We start from the raw sequence: 19,401 nt of genomic DNA, 5'->3' as shown, positions 1-19,401 counted from the left end.
TACAAAGGAGACCGAGCTAGCTAAATGCAGTAGTAAGAACAGTTTCCTCCCCAAAAGAGGACTCCCGTTCTGGGCGACACGGTAATTACAACGCGAATATAGTTCTCTGCTTTCTTCATTAGGGTTGGTGAGAACCATCCCAGTTGTTGTGAGAAGAAAATAAGACCAAATGAGATAAGTGCTTTGAAAACTGTGAAGTGCTTGACTCCTTAAAGGAGGCTGTAAAATCTACTTCAGCCCCCCTGCACACAGAGCACAGTCCCCTGCAGCCATTCACCGGGAACTGAAAGCACATAGTGGAGACCCGAGTGTTTGCGTCCTGGGACCCCAGTCGCCACTGTGGCCTTAAATTGTAGGAATGATCATATTTTATGGATGGGGAAACTGAGGCTTGGAGTAGTCCAACTGAGGACTAGGATGTGACCAGGAATGGGAAGACCGTGGCTTTTGAAGGAGAAGGAGCTCGGAGTAGCCCAGCTCCCCAACTTTAGGGGTTGTAATGGAAGATGACTCCTAATAATGAAAAATCCCCAATGAGCACTGAGGACTCCAGTTATGGTTCTGGGGAGGTTAGATCCTGGGAGCTCTTCCTTTTTGTTAATTATAAAATGAACTCCTCTTTTGTGGAAAACTAGTCCTGCTTCCCACTGAATGAGACTTATGCCTACGCATCCCATTGTGGGCCGTGCCAATCTCACACACCAGCTGTAAAAATTCCTGGAGGGCCTCAAAACCACCTTAAATGCTGGGGCCTGAGCAAAACTCAAGCACGTTCCCCTGGACTGTTCTCATCAGCATCCGGATGACTCAACCAGCTGTTTCGGGCCACCCTATAGGTAGGGTCAGGGCAATGGCTCTTGGGATAAAAGGTCTTCACATCAATAAGTAGATGGTTTGGTGCCCGATTGTCCTGATCGGAGCTGGCAGGGAGGGCAGGGAAGGAAATAGGTTCTTTCACAAGGCTTTCCTGGTGCCCAGGGCTCTCCCTGTGCCCCCGTGTGAGTTGGAGAGGGTGGCCTGCCCGGTTCACGGATTCATGTCCATCTCTTCACTGGAGTTCACGCCCTAGGACCTCACAGCCCCAGAATCACGGGGCTCCATAGTCAAGACTCCTCAGAGGTCCCCTAGAGCACCAGTTCTCCAAGTTATGGTTAAAGCTCTTCTTTATATGATTCTGGATATCAGAGGATATTCACTTCTGAGTAGAAAAGGGGAAATTTAGAAATCGAGATTATTTGGCGGTTAAAAAATAATCGTGTGGTGTAAATTCAAATTATTATTAACCCGTACCTTAATTTCAGACAAAACTGCCCATGTATGATATATGTACATGGTATTTTGTTCAATTATTAAGTTTGTACTTTTGCCTCTAAAAATGAACAAAGACAAAAGTCAGTAACAACCCAACAAAGATCAGGATAAAGACTTCTGGAAGTGGGCTAACAGACATTTTTCTAAAAATCTAAGTTGCTTAGATTTTTTATTCTTAAATTCCTCATATGAAAAGATTATCTTGGAATGTCTGTGTTAACTGAATATTGCATTCCATCGAAAATCAAATTATTTTACTATGTTATCACAGGTATCTAGAGAGCTCCTTTACCTTAATGTATATTTTCTACTAATACAAATGAAGCTGCCTACCTGTGTTGGAGGAGCAGGGACCCCTGAGAATAAAACTCTGCAGCAGAGAGCATTAAAATGTGATGAGATTTGGATAGCAGTCAGATTGTTGTTGGTACTCAATTAGTCCCAGAATTCATTAGTCATCTACAAGGGGAAGGGTTCTTATTCCAAATATTATAAACTTAGTTTAGGTCTCCATTTAACACTTAAAGCATGATGATTATGGAGTGAATTATGACTGCCTTGAAACGGTAATTTGGATCACAGAAGACACAAGTCAGATACATTAAAACTCCAGAGAGATCTCTTGGGCTCTGCCGGAATTTTGTTATATTAAATATCATCTCAAGAGGGCCATCGGCTGGGAATGTAGATTCTTGTTTTTTCGCCGTGGTGTTTATCGATGTGAAATATGACATTTATCCACTCTGTACCCAGAATGCCCCTTAAATATGACCCTTGTCCACTCTACCCAGAATGCCCCTTAAATATGACCCCTGTCCACTCTGTACCTAGAATGCCTTTTCACTTTCCAGGGCACCAGCCTCTCTGAATACATAGCCCCGCATATTCAGATGTTCTTTTTGTTATTTTTTTATTTTTATTTTTGTTTAAAGTATTACAGATGTCAGATGTTCTTCATCTCATCTGCCGTGTGGAGATAGGTTTTTCAGAAATATTAGGGATATTATTATTTTTTTAATTAAAAAATAAATTCATTAGGATCTTGATGGTTCGGAGATTTCCATTCCCATATGAACAAAGTCCCTTCATTGTCTGATTAGTTTAGACCAAGGACTTCACTTGTTTCTTGATGTAATGCCCTACTTCACAGCTCCTGTTCCATCTCACCTGCTGCGTCAGAATCCCACATGCTTAGAAGTACAGACACAACCTTCTGAATCTAGATTATGCACCCCCCCATTTCCAGCTGGGAGACCATCAAAAGACTTTTTTGCATGACAATAATTTTGCTGGATATCTTGATCCGCATCTTGAAACTCGTCACATCACCCAGAGAGACTCTAAGAGTTAACTTTTTTATTGACACGGAAAAGTAGAAAAACACTGGAGGGAGAGTGGCTGCTGGGAGGCTTCCAATCCCGAGGAAAGATTTATGAATAATAAACCTCTGGCCGGGCTCACTTTCAGAGCTGCAGGCTTACCCAGGCTAAATTGAATTTCTAAAACGGGAGTGGATTTCTCCTGTCTTAGGGAGCTGTGATACATTTGCTTCCAAAAGGCTCTGTCTTTGGAGGTGAAAGGCACAGATGCGCCTGATTTTAGTAAGAGAATCCCCTCCAATCCCAGCTGTCGGTAAATGTCCGGAAGGCAGGTATTATTCTGAGCCACCTGTGGGGCTGACAAATGGCAGTTGTCATTTCTTTGAGGTGTGAGCTGCTGATCAAACACTCAGGCATTGTATTGAGTAGGCGCACCCACTTTTTGGGGGGAAACAGATTGTGGTTTGAGAAATTTCTGGTAGGTGTGGGGAGATGCTAGGAGCGCATATTATTTAGTTTGCTTTGATATAATTATACGATTGCTAACAATGAATAATCTGAAATGTTGGACTGGGTACCCTCCTCTCCTTGTTTCACATAAAACCGAAACCATAGAAGTTCATCTCCCCTTTAGATTTGAGGGCACACACTCACACACACACATTGTTAATTTATTCTCTGCTGTCAAGTAGGTGGAGAGAGAGATTGATGGAGGAGAACCTGATTGATTCATAGACAGATAGATACATTATTATTAATTGGAGCATGGTTTTTCCAATAAGAAATAAAATTCAATATTTATTCCCAAAGCACTCTGCACCCACCCCCTTGGCTCCAGGTCACCCAGTAGATGCTAAAAATTTCCCCTTTGGTGTTTTTGCTGCCCGATGACCTAAGAACTGGCCTGGGCAGGTGTTGCTGGGACCCATTCGCTCTATCACTGCTCCCTGGTTTGGGGAAGTGTGTGGGTGAGGTTTCGTGTGGGCGGGTGAGCGATGAGCTTGGAGTAAGAAGGAACCCACGCTGGGCCCGGGACCAAAAGGCGGCTGAGCTCTCAGTGCCCGCTATGGCACCCAGAGAGGGGCTCAGCTCTGCGGGGCTCGGTGAGAAGAGGAAGCGCAGTTTCTAAAAAGCTACAGAGGGCTCGTGCCATGTGTCTGTCTAACGGGGATGGGACTTGGTCTGTTTGGAGCCGGGGATGTGGCGGAGAGGAGCCCACAGGCCGCAGTGCAGGCTCGTGGCTCTTCCACCGGCTGCGTGTGCGGCGGTGGGAGCCGGGGGCGTGAGGCTCCACTCCACGTGCGGGTCTCAGGTGCCAATTCTGCGTAAACTGCCGAGGGGTTTAGGTGGGAAGTTACTGTCCTACGCTAAGCCTCTTGGAAAAGGGAAAAAGGCAACTTCAAATGTTGAGAGGTAGCGTGTACCAGAAACGCACTGTTTAAAATTCCACGGACTGCACCTGGCCGTGGGAAAAAGGCCTGCCTAAGGGACGGTCGTTAAGGCGGCCGCGACCCCAGCAGCGGGCTCTGAGTCTGCTCCTGCTGCTGGCCGGGCACTCCCCCTGCTGCACACTCCCCCTGCTGCACACTCACCCTGCTGGCACACTCACCCTGCTGCACACTCACCCTGCTGGCGCACTCACCCTGCTGCACACTCACCCTGCTGGCACACTCACCCTGCTGCACACTCACCCTGCCGCACACTCACCCTGCCGCACACTCACCCTGCCGCACACTCACCCTGCTGGCACACTCACCCTGCTGCACACTCACCCTGCTGGCGCACTCACCCTGCTGGCGCACTCACCCTGCTGCACACTCACCCTGCTGCACACTCACCCTGCTGGCGCACTCACCCTGCTGCACACTCACCCTGCTGGTGCACCACCCTGCTGCACACTCACCCTGCTGGTGCACCACCCTGCTGCACACTCACCCTGCTGGTGCACCACCCTGCTGCACACTCACCCTGCTGGTGCACCACCCTGCTGCACACTCACCCTGCTGCACACTCACCCTGCTGGCACACTCCCACGCTGCCCTGAACACCGCAGGCTCCAGAGGCTTCCCAGGCAAAAAGCCGAAGGCCTCTGGTCTCCATCTGGGTCTCTTGGCCTTCTTTCTCTTCTCACCCCCATATTAGAAACAACCAGAAAGAAAGGGTCAAAACGACAGTGGCTGAAGTACTGACGTGGCTTTCGAGTATCACCAGCGGGCACGTCCTTCGCGCTGTTCGCTCACTCGGAGCACCGGGAGGGGGACAGGCACACAGGTTGCTCCCGGGCTGGCCCCGCCGGGGAAGCAGGAGATGGCCACTGCTCAGCAAAGCCAGACCTCGAAGCTGCCAGGGCCTCCACACAAACCGGTCAATGGTCATGCTGTTCCAGCGAGAGAAGCCTGTGCGGGGGTTATTTTAGGAATCGGTGCTGACAGGGAATTTATTACCATCAACGTCAGTTATAAGGGTGAGCTCTCTTTTGCCCTTTAGGTGGATGGAGCATTATAATAACTTCCGTGCGCAGGCAATGCCTCGGATAAACGCGGCGCTTCTAGCCCACTAAACACCCTTGAGACGTCAGTAGGAGTGGAGGTTCGGACCTGCTTCTCATTAAAATTCTCTGCATCCGTATACGTTGTGTAACTGAAAATCTTCTGTTTGATTCCACTGCAGCCTGGGAGCGTGGGTAGGGAGGCCATGCCAGGCAAAATCTCTCAGAAGTCAGGTGATTTCCCCAAGGTCACCTCAATCCGAGGAGCAGAGCTTTGGTTACCTGGCCTGCGGGCCAAACACACCAAGTTGTCTTCACTTACACTGTCTCCTGAGCTCCCTCTTCACCAGGGGCCTTGGTTGTAAACTGGCAACTAGGGTGGGCTGTGCTCTGAGCCCGTGGAACAGAACGGGGTTAGCAGCCTCACGTCCTGGCCACGCTGAAAAGGCAGTCTCAGCGGCACGTTATCTCATCAATTTAGTTAACTAGCCTGTGGCAAGTACCTGTGATCTCAGAGTAATTACAGGGACAGCCGTGTTCATTTTAAAAACTAAAACATTAAAGCAATATGTTCATTTGTGGACTTATCTATATATTTTCCCTTCCCTTCCCTTCCCTTCCCTTCCCTTCCCTTCCCTTCCCTTCCCTTCCCTTCCCTTCCCTTCCCTTCCCTTCCCTTCCCTTCCCTTCCCTTCCCTTCCCTTCCCTTCCCTTCCCTTCCCTTCCCTTCCCTTCCCTTCCCTTCCCTTCCCTTCCCTTCAACTTTAGACTAACTGAAGGTAAAATTTTGTTCCATATCATATGGAGAAGGCCCATATGCTTTAGTGCAAAACTGAAATGATAAATTATGCTAAAAAATTGTCATTTAAGATTCTTCCAAGCCTATGAAGTAGACTTACTGGGAAAATGACAATCTACCCTTAGGAAAACCACCCCAACCAGGAGATTGGGACGTTTCATATTCTGTTTATCAACGATTAGTATGGAAATAATATTTTTCAAGGGCTTGAAAACGTTTTCCTTTTTGTAAGTAGTGAAACACTCAATTTTATCTGTAGAGTTAATTTACGCAGCAAGCAGCCTTTCGGAAGAGCCAACTTGAACTGCAGCCGGGGCTGCGTGATGAGGTGGTCTCAAGGTGCGGGTTTCCCGGCAGGGGGCTCACCTGGGAGCCCAAAGCGGCGCGGGATCTGATGCTGCCTGGGAAGGGGTGTCCTTGCTCCACAGAGGGGGCCTCGTTGTCTTCAGCAGCTGGACTTCCTTCTTGGGCTGTGCCTGCCCTCCCATCCGAGTTGCAGGGAAAGGGGAGCCTCTGTGTCCCTGGGAACGCCTCGGGGCCTCCCCACAGCCACCGCAGGACTCGCCTCAGACCCCGTGTCGCCCAGGAAAGCTCTCAGACCCCGTGTCGCCCAGGAAAGCTCTCAGACCCCGTGTCGAACAGGAAAGCTCTCTGCCAGGAGCCTAGAACCGGGCGCGGGGGGAGAGCGGGGCCTGTTGTGAGCTTGAGTGTTTCCACCCAACACTAGCGACCGGTTCCTCCAAGCCTCTTAGTCCCCCAGGGGAGTGTCCCACTGATGCTAATCAATTGTGCAGATTTGGCTCCATTTAGACTATTCAGTCAGCAAGAGGCGCCATTTCACCCCAGGCACGACTTGTATTTTCTCCTAAGCGGGCGTTTCCAGGAGGGGACCTGTTCTCATTACTGTGAGCAAGCTGAGGACAGACTGGCCCTGAATCCCCTTTAAAAATGTCCCTTTATTAAACTATAGTCAGCATACGATATGATGTTAGTTTCAGGTGTTCAGCACAGTGATTTGACACTTACATAGCTTACGATGTGATCACCACAGTCAGCCCAGCGACCGCCTGTCGCCGTGCACTTATTCCGAGGCTACGGCCTGGATGCCCCGTGCCGCCCACTGCTTCCAAATGTCACAGTCCAGCAACCTGGTGGCATCACCGTGGCTTTGCTACAGTGGCAGGTGCCTCCCCCACTCACTTCTTCGGGGAGTCAGGAGAGCAAGTAAATGCTTTGGGTCGCCACACACTGGAGTCTGTCTGGAGACTGGGGGAGGTCACTCCGCCCTCACCTGGCCGCTCCCAGGCGCCCGGTGCCCCCCTCCCCTTTGCTACCCCCTAGCACCAGCCTTTGGTGAACGACTATTAGGGGGCATGAGTCAAGCCTGGGCCTTCAGGGGACCCTGCACACGCTGCCTGCCCTGAGGATGCCCGTGATGCGTGCCACAACTTCTTTTTTCAAAACAAATACGCATCATTTGTTTCCTGACGCGTTATGTCCCCCAGTACTTTCTAAACTGCTACCCTGGTTTAAGCACAGCAGATGGATAATTGGAAGTTTTTTGGTGTGAAAATTAATTTGAATCTAATTTTCCAAATAGGGGGCATAAAACTTCCCTGCTCTTTCTGGTTTTCCGTGCTTTTTAATTTAATTTAATTTAATTTTTTCCGTCACCATTTATCCCCTCTATCCCCCCTTCCACCTTCACCCCGCCCTCCTCCTCAATGACTACACGGTTCATGTCCATGGGTCCTCTCTCTGCTTCCTTTTTTATAGTACACATTTGTCCCCTGGAATATTTGGAGCATAGTTACACTCAACATTCTTTTAGTTTTTTTTATCTGAAATCGTATTTAACTGAACAGTCTGTATTTTATATGGCCGCCCTCGTAGAAAAGGCGGCCAGGGAATAAAATACCCAGATCGCTCTGTCTTCCGATTGCTGCCCATGGGACAACCCAAGCAAAGCGACCGTGCAATGGCCAGGAAGAGCGAGAAGAGGGCGACAGAGGCTGGGGAGGGGCGGAGTTGAAAATCGCCCTGGTTCCTGCCAGTGCCGTCTCTCCCCAGGCCCTGGGGCCAGGTCATCCCGGGGCCCCCCTGTCTCCCCTAATTAAAAGATGTAGCCTCATATGTAAGTGATTGCAGCTTTACAAAGACAAAGCAGGAATGACATCTGTACGCAAATTCTGGATTGGTTTCAGAAAAAACAAAACAGAAACGCAGTCGTCCATCAATACCACCCTTTTATTTTAACTGTGGGGTGTCACTGGTTGGCTTAATATTTTTAAAGAGAGAGAAACTGTCAGAGCTATTTTTGGCAGATGACGGATTTGACATTCTTAGAGCAATTAGGCTGTCCCTGCGAAGGTTACCTGTGTTCGAAGAAGTCCATAAGCCCACCCCCCTGCAGGTGGCATTCGGACGTAAAGGGAGGCGGCCAAAGACAGGGGTGGGGATACTTACTAGGAAAATAGCCAGGATGGAAGGGGGGTGGGGGTGAGGGTGGACGCAGAGCTGTGCACAGTCTGAAGGGAAACCCTGACGGAGCCCAAGCAAACGGGGACTTGGGGACATGCGGACGTGCAGGGGGGGTGGGGGGTGCAGAGCAGGCACAGTTCCTCCTGAAAGCCAGGCTCATCAGAGCAGGAGGGAGGTGATAGCAGCTTCTAGCCTCGTGGGATTCGAGGCCACCAGGGACCAAACGGGTGGGGTGTGGTCGCACACCCTGCATGAGCGGAGCAGGAAGCCACACCTGGCCACCCTGGCCACAGGAAAGCAGGTGACTCTAGGTGCTCTGGAGGCCTGGAGTAGTGGCTGCCTGGCCTTGGCTTCAGTGTCGATCTGGGGCGGACGCAGCTCGGAGCTGTCCCCAGCCTGCGGTCCAGACAGGAGGTGCAGGAGATGCTACACCTGCCTCTTGCTCCCAGAGATGCATCCAGGACCAGATCTGCTGTCTCAGGGCCCCCTTGGAGCCCCCAGCTTCAGAGCCTTGAGTTAAACTTCAGACTTGTGACTGTAGCATCAGCTGCTTAAACCTACGAGCAGTGGCCGCCTCTTTCTTTCAATTCGGCACAAACCAGAACCCAAATCTCCAACCGTCTCCTTCCCCAGCTGGGGAGACCGTTCTCGTGGGCACCCCAGGGAGGGCGTCCCTGAAGGAAGCGAGGGTTTGAGCCCCTTTACTACAAACCACGCTTAGAACATTCAAGAGGGAAGAGTTTAATCATTGTTGTGGGATCACCACATTTCGAGTGTAACTATTCATGAACTTTGCTTTTTCCAGCGTTGGTGTGAAGTATTCATCATTACTATTTTTTTTTAAAACAGAAATTGTCCCTTGTGATGAGGGAGAAGGCTAATTATGTGCATATGACTAGATTTAATTTAGTAAGACATTTAAAAATTATATTCCCCTTTCTTACCCACCTTCTCCCAAAAGACGAACTATGCACCCTCTGGGAGTCCTCTGTGCTCTGGCCACAGTCGTCGTGTTCCAGCTGCCATGTCCCTTTTCCCTGCCGGGACCTGGAATCCAGTGACCGCCCATCAGCTGAAGCAGGTCTTGGTTCCACTGGCCCGGGGTGGGGCGGAAATACAGTGACAGTGCTGCCATCGGTACTGGTACCGGTAACTTACGGTTCCCCGAGGGGAGCCCGCTGCTGTTCTGGTCTCGGCAGGTGCTCCTTCAATATTCCTAAAGCACGTCCCCTCTCACCCCCATCCGGCCCTCCCAGACCCCGAAGTTCATTGAAGATTGAACGGTGCTCCGCATTCCCTTAGAAAGCACAGGCCCCTGGGCGTCCCACAGATGCGCTCAGGGCCAGGCGCTGAGTTCCCGCTCCAGCCGCCTCCTGTCACACGGAGCCCAGGGACCCGCGTGCACCGGCGCCAGGAGCCTCCATAGTGGGGCAGGATCGCTAACTGCGCTGTCAAGGTGAGACAGCGCCGTGCCCGACCTTCCTTAGATCTCAGGCCTCCGAGTTGGGGGGCAGACGGCACCTGGATGGACGTGCGCTCCCCAGCATCCATTTCCCATGGACGTGCGCTCCCCAGGACCCGTTTCCCATGGACATGCGCTCCCCAGGATCTGTTTCCCATGGACGTGCGCTCCCCAGCATCCATTTCCCATGGACGTGAGCTCCCTAGGACCCGTTTCCCATGGACATGTGCTCCCCAGGATCCGTTTCCCACCGTCCATAAAGAGGGCGTTTCCACATGTGCTTTCAACCATGGGCTGGGTTGTCAGAGACGCCCCAGGGAGATGCTGGTGTAGGTGACACACCTGTCCTGGCCGTGAAAAGTGCTCGCACTCTTCCTCCCAGGCAGCCATACTCCATACTCGCTTCCTAGGAATTTTAGAAGAAAACAGAAGTGTTTAGCTTCAAATTTTTGCTGGGTTTAAGCATGGATTAGCTGTCCCCACGCCACCTCCTCTCCAGCCTCACTTTGGCGTTTTAGTGGATTGCTTTAGGAGCTTTATTTTTAGGCCATTCCCGTTTCAGGGCCTCTGAGCTGCCTGGCTGGTCAGGCAAGGAACCACGCCTGTTTGCTGGGAAGGGTGGGGGAAGGGTGAGTCCCCAGAGTTCCCAGTCCCCGCGGTCCCTTGGCTTGGCCATTTGCCCGTGGTTAACCCCGGGTGAATCACCTCCTCTCTCTGGGCCCCAGTTCCTCATTGGGGGATGATGTTGTCTGAAGGCTCTTGTCTGATTTTGACACGATACGATTCTGTGGCTGTCTGTGTCCTGGGACATGACAAGACCTTTCACTTGTCTTGAGTTTATTTTCTGACCTGAGGGAGTATGGCCTGAGTCCAAAGGCGAAACCCGATGCTGTTTCTTGGTGGAGGCAGTGGAGGGGAGGGGAGGTACATGGACAGGATCCGAAGAGCATTGTCACCGGCTCTGAGCGTGTGATAGCAAATAACTATTCCAACAAAATGGGGGAAATAGGAAACGTCGCTCTTTTATCTGGGCAAACTGCATTTCTAGGGCATGCATTCAGTTTTGCAAAGAGGCCACCCTGCCAGTGACTGCCCTCCCGGTGAGGACAGGTGTAGACGTGGGTCCCTCAAAGAAAGAGCGCAGAAGAGGTGGGTGGGCTCCCAGGGCCGGAATGGTCACACCGTTGCCCATAAAGAGGCTGTCGTCAGCCCCCTCCCCCCAGTACCTCTGAGATTAAAGTCACAGCCAGAAGGTATTTCCAGTTTCATTTTGAAACTATAACCGCTTCACTTGTGGGCCTGGTGCCACAGGTTATTGGAACTTTGCTGAGGCTTCCCGGGCATACCCTCTCCAGGCCCACGGCGATTGCGTATTGAGTTGCAGCTACTTCTCGAAATGTCTCACTTGCATTTCCTATAAATCCAGCCCATCGACACCTTAAAATATGGCAACACACGGAGGAGTTGAACTATGATTTTGAAATTATGAGCCAGATTAGTCTGTGCGGAGCTGGAATTGGGCCCTAGGAAGACATTGTGAGCTACCTGCAGATAAAATGTTTGGCCTAATTCTGTTCACATATCTCAGAGTTGAACAAAACCATCAAATCCTGCCAGTTACGGATGTGGGCTGGGCGGCGCCTGCTAGGTCGCCCTGGCCATTCACGGTGGGGAAAATGCATCCCCTGGGGTATATTTCTTCAGTTCGGCTGAAATCGACTTTAGCAAAAGGTCAGGTGCCACTGCTCTGGGGAGTACCTCTGTTCTCTCATAGGCTGATGTTAGACACTTCCCCCTAACCTTCTATCTAAATTGTTTTCTCCCATCAGTTTTCTGACATCAGCCTCTATTAATTCTCCCTAGAGCTATAGCATCCAAAAATGGATATTTTTACCACTGCTTAAATTTTTGATCTAGACAGAAATACTTCCACAACCTCTGTTAATCGTTAGAATGCCCCGAGGGATATTTCGATGCAGGTCCTTTCAAAAATTATGTGTTGTTTTTTTTTTAAAAAAACATTTCCAAATGGAATGATTTTGGATCATGTTGCCTGACACTGGAAATTACTCTGTTTTTGGAATTCTTGAAATAAAAACACTCTGCTTTATTTTTGGTCTATAAGAACTTCTGGATGGGGGAGGGGCCTTGATGGGCTGTGCAGAGGACAGGTGCCTGCTCTCCTGTCCCAATGTCGCATAAAGGACCCCTGTTGAACAGCGGTGATGGCTTGTCAGGCCAAGAGCAGCCCACATCTGAATTCTTCTGGGGCTTCACAACTTTCCCACAGCCTCAGAAATCACTCTTACTCCATTTCTTCTTGGAATCAGTTGCCAGAACATTATTATTAAATAATGCACAAACTAAAACCCAAACTCTACAGTTAGCTAGTCCTGTGAGTCAGGGCTCCCTGTGTTGTTCAGCTACCTAGTCTGAACTACATAACTTTTTTCTCTTCTGGCTACTTGATTTTATTCTTTCTACAAATACGGGAACCCATCCTCCTGGTAAGTAGAATAGCAAAGCCTGAAGCTTAAAATGCTTTGCCTCTAAAAAGCTATTTCCAACAAATCAGTGATTACTTGGTTATGAGCTCTTAAAATAGTGTCCTTAAAAAAACAAACAGAAGCGGCGTGTTTTTGCCTTAAACGTAAGGAAAGGGACATGTAAGACTGAGGCCATCCACATCAGACATTGGACAGATGTGTTTATCAGGAGAAAAACTCTATAATCGAGAACCTAAAAATAAAAGGCCTTTGAAAGTGAGAGGCAACAAGCATTTATTTGAGATAAAAGAAAAGCTGTTTGGGAGGCATTGAGTCAGGCAGAAGCCCAAACAGTGTTCTGATCAGGAGACAAAGGCCAGGGGTGTTGATGAGAAAGGAAAGGGGGACAATTATACCCACAGAAGGAAGGCGCTTCTATTGATGCAGACAACCTAACATAGCGGCACTCATTCTAAACAATGTTTTTAGTTTTCAGTTCAGTGGTCATGAGTCCTCTAGTCATAATATCTGCTTTCTTGTTATCTTTGCAAACTGTCATTTGGGGTATAGTGTTGCTTTAGGCCCAGCCCAAGAGTTGTTTTACTCTGTTTAACATTCCAAAGGTTTTTTTTGACATAAGACTTGCCAGGCAGTTCCCCTGGGATGGCAACTCCATTTTAGAGTGGCTCGCTGATGTAGAATTCAATTTCTGTTATCAGCTTGAAATGCAATGTTTTCAAATGAATTACACACACAACATGTGTAAGTAGATGAGGTTCATCTATAAGAAGCAAAAATCCTAAAATAACAACTTAAACAATAAAGTTTATTCCTCTCTCATATAAAATGAGCCTGGAGGTAGGTTGGTGAGGAAAGTCAGGGTCGTTTCAAGGAGCATGAAGCATCTGTATTAATGCTTTTCCGTTCTCAGTGTAAGACTTCCAGCTCTGGTCCAGCCCGGCCGGTGCTCAAGACATTACACCTGCATCGCAGCCAGCAGGAGGCAGAGGGAAACAAGAGCACAGGGCAAGCGGGGCCTGCTAGCTTTCTTTTAAGGAGATTTCTTTCTACTCATATCATACGAACCAGGACATAGTTGTGGGGCCACAACCAGCCATACGAGGGCCAGAAACTGTCCTCGGTAGCCATTTGCTCAGCCCACATCAGGGTGTTATAGCTACAAGGAAGGAGGCCGGTGGAGGCGGCGAGAAGCCCCGGCCCCGGCGCGGCCCTGCCCTTGGAGGGTCTGGGCACCTGAGTGACCGGCCAGCTGCCTGGAGGCTGGCCTGTGGTGCCAGGAGATTCTTTGGTTTTCATTCCCCATTCAGTTGTAGTATTTTCTTGGTCGGAGTTGTGAAAAGCAAACGGTGGCTTTTTTGCGTGGTTTGCTGTTAGGAAAGTGAGCTGCTGATTCCCGGGAAGGAGTTTCCGTTCCTTCTATGTGCTCAGAAGAGGAAGGGAGCATTTGGCATGTTACCCTCACCCTGAGGGGTGTCATTTACCTACTTTCATTCATGTTTTTCTCAAGTAAGTGCAGCTTGCGATCCGACCCCTAAAGACACGGGGTCAGGCCTTCCTTGCATAGCACCCCAGTCCTTCCCCCGCCCCACGGAAAGCAGGCCTGCCTGTAGGAGATGGTGGCGCAGGCCACAGAGCCCACTCTCGCTCGGTTCAGTAGAATTTCTGGAAGGCAGAGAACCCAACCTGGACCATGCACAGCTATGGACGATACACATGAGAAGCACGCCACCACCACTCGGGTCATGCCAGCAAGAAGCCCACTGCTGCTGTCACCGGCTGGCGTGTGGCACCAGGCACAAGGCAGCTCATGTCCCTGTGGCTGCTCCAGGGAAACCAGCTCTGACCCCAAGTTTGCCAGAAGTGGGAGCTTCCTATGCTTGGCCCCCATCCCTGGGGCTCCCTTCTGTCTTTGCAGATCCTGCCATGTGGCTCCTGTCTGGCCATAAGCCTCGGTGGCTGAATTCTACCCCCAGGATGCCTGGGGACGGATTTCCTCCAGCCTCTCAGCCCTGTGGTGGAGGAGAGGCTGGAAGGAGAGAGTATGGGGCGAGCCAGTCTGCAGGCCAGCGTCCCGGGAAATAACCCTGCCCTTGTCATTGCCCTCCACACACTACAGTGCAGGCCAGTGCGCTTTCTCTCCACACCCGCTTCACCTGGAGAGAGAAGTGAGCCTGGATGCAGTATTGCCCCCACCGCAAGCACAGGGGAGGACTGGAACCTCAGAAAGTTGAATCTGACCACACTCGAGTCATCAGAACTTGACCTTGAGCCTTCCTTAGGGAACCCGTTTCTGTCCTACCTCATCTACTATCCTCATGTTTGCCCCTAGAAAATGCAGTTATTTTGATAGTGTTATGCACTGAATTGTGTCCCCTCTAGAATTTATGTGTTGAAGCCCTAACCCTCCATCACTTCAGACTGTGACTTTGGAGATGGGATCATTAAAGATGTGAGTAAGTTAAAATGAGGACGTTAAGGTGGCTTCAAAGCTGATACAACTGGGTTCTCCTGAGAAGAGGAGATTAGGATGGACAGAGAGTTGACCATGCGAGGACATGGAGATGACAGCCATCTGCTAGTCAGGGAGAGGCCTCCTCAGAAAGAACCAGCTCTGCTGATGCCTCGATCCTGGGCTTCCAGCCTGCAGACTGTAAGGAGATACATTTCTGTTGTTTAAGCTGCTCCGCCTGTCACACATTGTTACAGCAGCTGGAGCTGACTAATACAACTAGGAACCGATTTTGTTTTTCTGATAGAAAAATTATGGGCTGGTGCTCACGCAGTCATATGGGATCATAGGCTGGAAGTCTGACAGCAGGGACGGAAACCATTCACGTAGCCATTGTCTCTTTTGTTGTCAGTAAATTTGGGGCGAAGTCAGATCTCATCCATGCTCACTCTCTTCCAGGGAGTCGTTTGATGATGTACATGCCACAGCCGGGGAATCAGTCTAAAAATCAAGGTGCATGTAGGGAGGGGCCGGAGGAGCAGAATGGGGAGTCAAGGACCCAGAGGAGCTGGGAGTAAGCTGTGGCCTTCAGGCCACCAAAGCAGGCTTTGCATGAGCCAAATCCCAGTGTGAACAGAGGAGACTGGGGAGGGGGGTCAGAGTGCCTCTATTTTAGGGCAAAAGAGAATTTCTATGCCTTGGAAAAAGCTGTGAGGACCAAAGAAGGTGTGAGCCTGGTAAATGGAAAGCTGGCAGAAATGGGGATTGCATTTTGATTTGATGCGAGAACACTTTGGATGCAGAAAGCCCCCTCGCCTGCCTCCGCTAATGCCTGACCCCGCTCGTTAATCTCTGCTGCTTAGCAAAGACCTGGAAAATTGCAATTCTCCGCACCAGCAGCCCCCACCCAATAAACCCAGAGCCTGCGGGCAGGAGCGAGACGTTGCTCCGCGCCGTAGCCGCCTGCTTGACTCCCACCCTCCGCGCGGGGAGGGAGGGACTGTTTGAACCCGGGAACCACAGGTGGAGATACTGTGTGCTCTTCAGGCTCATTCCCTGGTTCTTAAAGGAGCACATTGTCTTGTTTTTTTTACTGGTTTCCCTAAAATGGATGCTCAATGCCAGCATTGTCAGGCCCTAGGCCTATAAATTTAGTTTTATTATTATTTTTTTCTTCAGGAGGGGTTGGCCTTTCCTCTAACAGTAGATGCCTTGTTCTCTGAGTATATTTTGATCTGGCTTGAGGCTTAGGGGGAAAAATTCCAATCCTTACTCGATTTTCTTCCCTGCCTCTTGCTTTCCTTGCCTCGAGGGCCAGGGTTGGGTCTTTATGGAGGAAGCCACACCGGCTCTCCTTTGTCCTGGAGGTGGTGGCCCTGGAGGGGAGAGGGTGGGCGCCCTGCGGAGAGGCCAGAAGGCCAGCGCGGTATCAATTACTGTAAGTATATCAAGAGGCAACCAGCAGCTGTTAATTCTTTCCGAGTGAATATTACACTTCGAGAGGAGGTAGGGCATTCTGAGGACTTGGGCATCCTAATGCCCCATTTGCAAGGCATACTCAAGGTAAATGACTTATTTCTTTAGGGTGTGCTAAAACGGGGGTCCTTTTATAGTCTGCTCTGTGTGGCACCTTATCAGGCAGACTCCCACTCAGGACAATTAGAGGCCAATTTACTGCGTGTGCGCAAATTTCTGATCTACGGGATTAGACCTTAGGAGGTAATTTGTTTCCATAAAATAAATCTTAAAGCATGGTGAGTTATAAATATGTAAATGAAAGCCTTTACCACCCCGTGTGTGTGTGTGTGTGTGTGTGTGTGTGTGTGTGTGTGTGTGTGAGTGCATGTGCAAGCCCCTGTGTTCATGACTTATTGCTCTAGGCAGTGTCTTGACAGCCTAAACTCAGAAACATATATCTGAGCTCCTTTAAGCAAGTGTGGAGGTTAACATGACATATTTTGGAGTGATGTGAGTTTCAAACAATTTTATCATATCTTAGGCTGTTCAGGATCCATGAATATCTCTTTTATGCCCGGGATGACTGCATGTCTGTTAATTTCTAAAGAACTTATGCTAATTACTTGAAGTCTGCTACTTAGATTGTGAATGCATGAATCAAGAATAATTTCTCCAAAAGTGAAGACTAATTTTTCAGAGCGTTGTTTCTTGTTGACGATGGGCTCCTGGTGCCCCTCCCTCCTGGGCGGGGGTGGGGGGGGTCATAGGCTGGCTTCAGGGACAGGTCTCTTTTCACGCAGTCTCCTTCCCCGAAGCCTTACCTGACCTGCCTTAACACATGCTCTCCCGCTCATCCCTCCGCTTTATTTTTGGAATTTTTGAAATTCCATTACTCATTTGTGCATGTTCCTTTCTGTTTTCCAGTTTCCCCAGGATAGTGGCGGCTTGGGTTTGCTCTCTGCTCTCTTCTAGCCTCTAGCTTAGTAATGGGCCCTTAATAGGCATTCTGGGCCATTTACTAAATGACAGAATTTGGTATCAATTCGCCTGGAATACCTGGTGAACAAGCAGGTTTTGCAAACAATTGACCATATCATGTGTTTAGACTTGGGCCACTTAAGAGATTATTTTTCCCCTGAGCAACATTAACTGGCCCATATAGAAGGCTCTCATCTTGGCCCATGTCTAAGGAGCTGAAAGTAACCAGATTTGGAACAAGACCTGGATCCTGAACCAGCCCTCCGCCCGCACTTACCCGGGGATCTAGGGTGACCTACATTGTTGTCTCTGCGCCCTTCTAAAATGGGGACAATGGATGTTGTCATAAATGGTTGCAGAAGCCAGATAAGGCAAAGAATACAAATGGCATTAAAATCTGTAGAGCCCCCAAAATCTGTAGGTTAGGAGCTGTTATGTGTGCCCCAAATTCATAGGCTGAAGCCCTGACTCAGAGCTCCTCAGAATGTGGCTGTATTTGGAGATGGGCCTTTAAAGAGGTGATTCAGTTAAAATGAGGTCCTTAGGGTGAGTCCTAATCCAATCTGACCGGTGTCCTTATAAGAAGATGCAAAGACACCAGACCATGAAAGGGCAAAACAAGAAGACGGCGGTCTGCAAGCCAACGAGAGAGGCCTCAGGGGAAACCAAACCTGTGCATGTGTTGATCTTGGACTTCCAGCCTCCGGACTGTGAGAGAGCATCTGCTGTTGAAGCCCCCGCAGCCCTGCAGACAAACACGGCTGCTGGGTGAGAACAGGTTGACGGGTGTGGGACTGATCTGGCACCCACCGCTCCAGCCCAGACTCTTTTTATCAGACTAGATGCTCTCAGACAGGAGTCGAGCATGGCAAACCTTATTCCCTTTTGATGTGATTTCAATGACAGTGTCAGAGGCTCGTAATGTTCATTTAAGATTGTCTGCAGCTGCAGTAGTTTCTTCTTTTTATATTTATGTTCCTCTATTTTACACTCGCCATCCAATGATCTGTAAAAGAAAACCCACTGAAGTCTGTGAGGGGGGAGCGATTTAATGCTCAAGAAAGGGTGGCTGTGCTTACGATGACATCTTTAGGAAGGGCTACCTGAACACTTCTCTTGGGACGTAATACAATGCAAAAGAGCAGGGCTCCTTCCTGTCTCCATTTCTGCAAGGAAAAGACAATATTTCAGGAAAAGAGCCTAAGAAATATCTACAGTAAATCTGAGAAGTACGGCCTTCCTTCCTGGAGGGGAGGGCATGGCAGAACCAAATCAGGAGGCTTCCTGAGCCTCGGGGACATCATTTCTTCATTAAGCCGGGGGCCACTGGCAGAGCCCCATGTTGGTTGTTGGATGAAGTTTCTGCCCAGGGTGAGAAGTCTAATTGCGTGGGACCGCTTTGCAGCTGTGCTCTGTTTTGGGGAGAGAAGATAGTTGGGGACACGGAGAGAGTGGTCATGGACGGGTGGATGGTGTCAGCTGCCCTGCCTGATAGATTGTCACCCTCAGTTCCTCAGCCTGCCCCTTATCTTTGAGAAGAGGTATTCCAGGGACCTGGCAGAGTTTGGGTGAACTCTGAAAGGCTGTGGCAGATCCTGCCCGTGGGCATGGGCACGCAGGACCTTGCAGTGACGGGTCCTTGTCAGGCCTGAGCCACGCGGCGGGAGGCCAGGTAGCCTCTTTCTCCGGGGCAGCTGGCAGCCGCTGCTGTTTCTATTTCACCGTCTAATCGGTACGAAGGCTCTCCTGACCGCTATTCTGGTCAGCTTCAAAACTTCGTCACAGAGGGAGGGAGGGACACAAATGACGACATTCCAGGACCCCAGGCAGAGACAGTAACGGCTGCGTGCGTGGCACCGGGCCGTTCACAGAGCGTCTGGGTGAAACACTGCGTTTGCTCAGACTGACAAAAAGCCACCGCCGGGAACCGGCTGCCCATGTGCTTCGTCTGCTTCAGGCAGCGGGTCCCAAATAAAACGTCAGGTGGGGCCCACGCTGACCTCTCCTGAAGCCGCGGGACAAAGATGAGGGCAGGGGCCGCACAGCCACCTGGAGATGACGGTGGCCCCAGGCCCTGACCATTTCCTGCTGGTCGCCCCGTTCAATGCCTCCCGCGTCCTTCCAGTGTGGCCACTCTCTCCGTCATCTT

At 50.1% G+C, this 19,401-nt stretch overlaps 1 protein-coding gene across 1 annotated transcript in view; it reads left to right on the top strand.

Annotated features, from left to right (window-relative positions):
• Positions 1 to 19,401, top strand: part of PCP4 (Purkinje cell protein 4) — a 41,803-nt gene that overhangs the window by 19,088 nt on the left and 3,314 nt on the right. The window lies entirely within an intron of this gene.

Source organism: Miniopterus schreibersii (genome assembly GCF_964146895.1).
Source record: "Miniopterus schreibersii genome assembly, chromosome: 5".
Classification (NCBI taxonomy): domain Eukaryota; kingdom Metazoa; phylum Chordata; class Mammalia; order Chiroptera; family Miniopteridae; genus Miniopterus; species Miniopterus schreibersii.
This window is presented reverse-complemented; position numbering and strand designations above follow the sequence as displayed.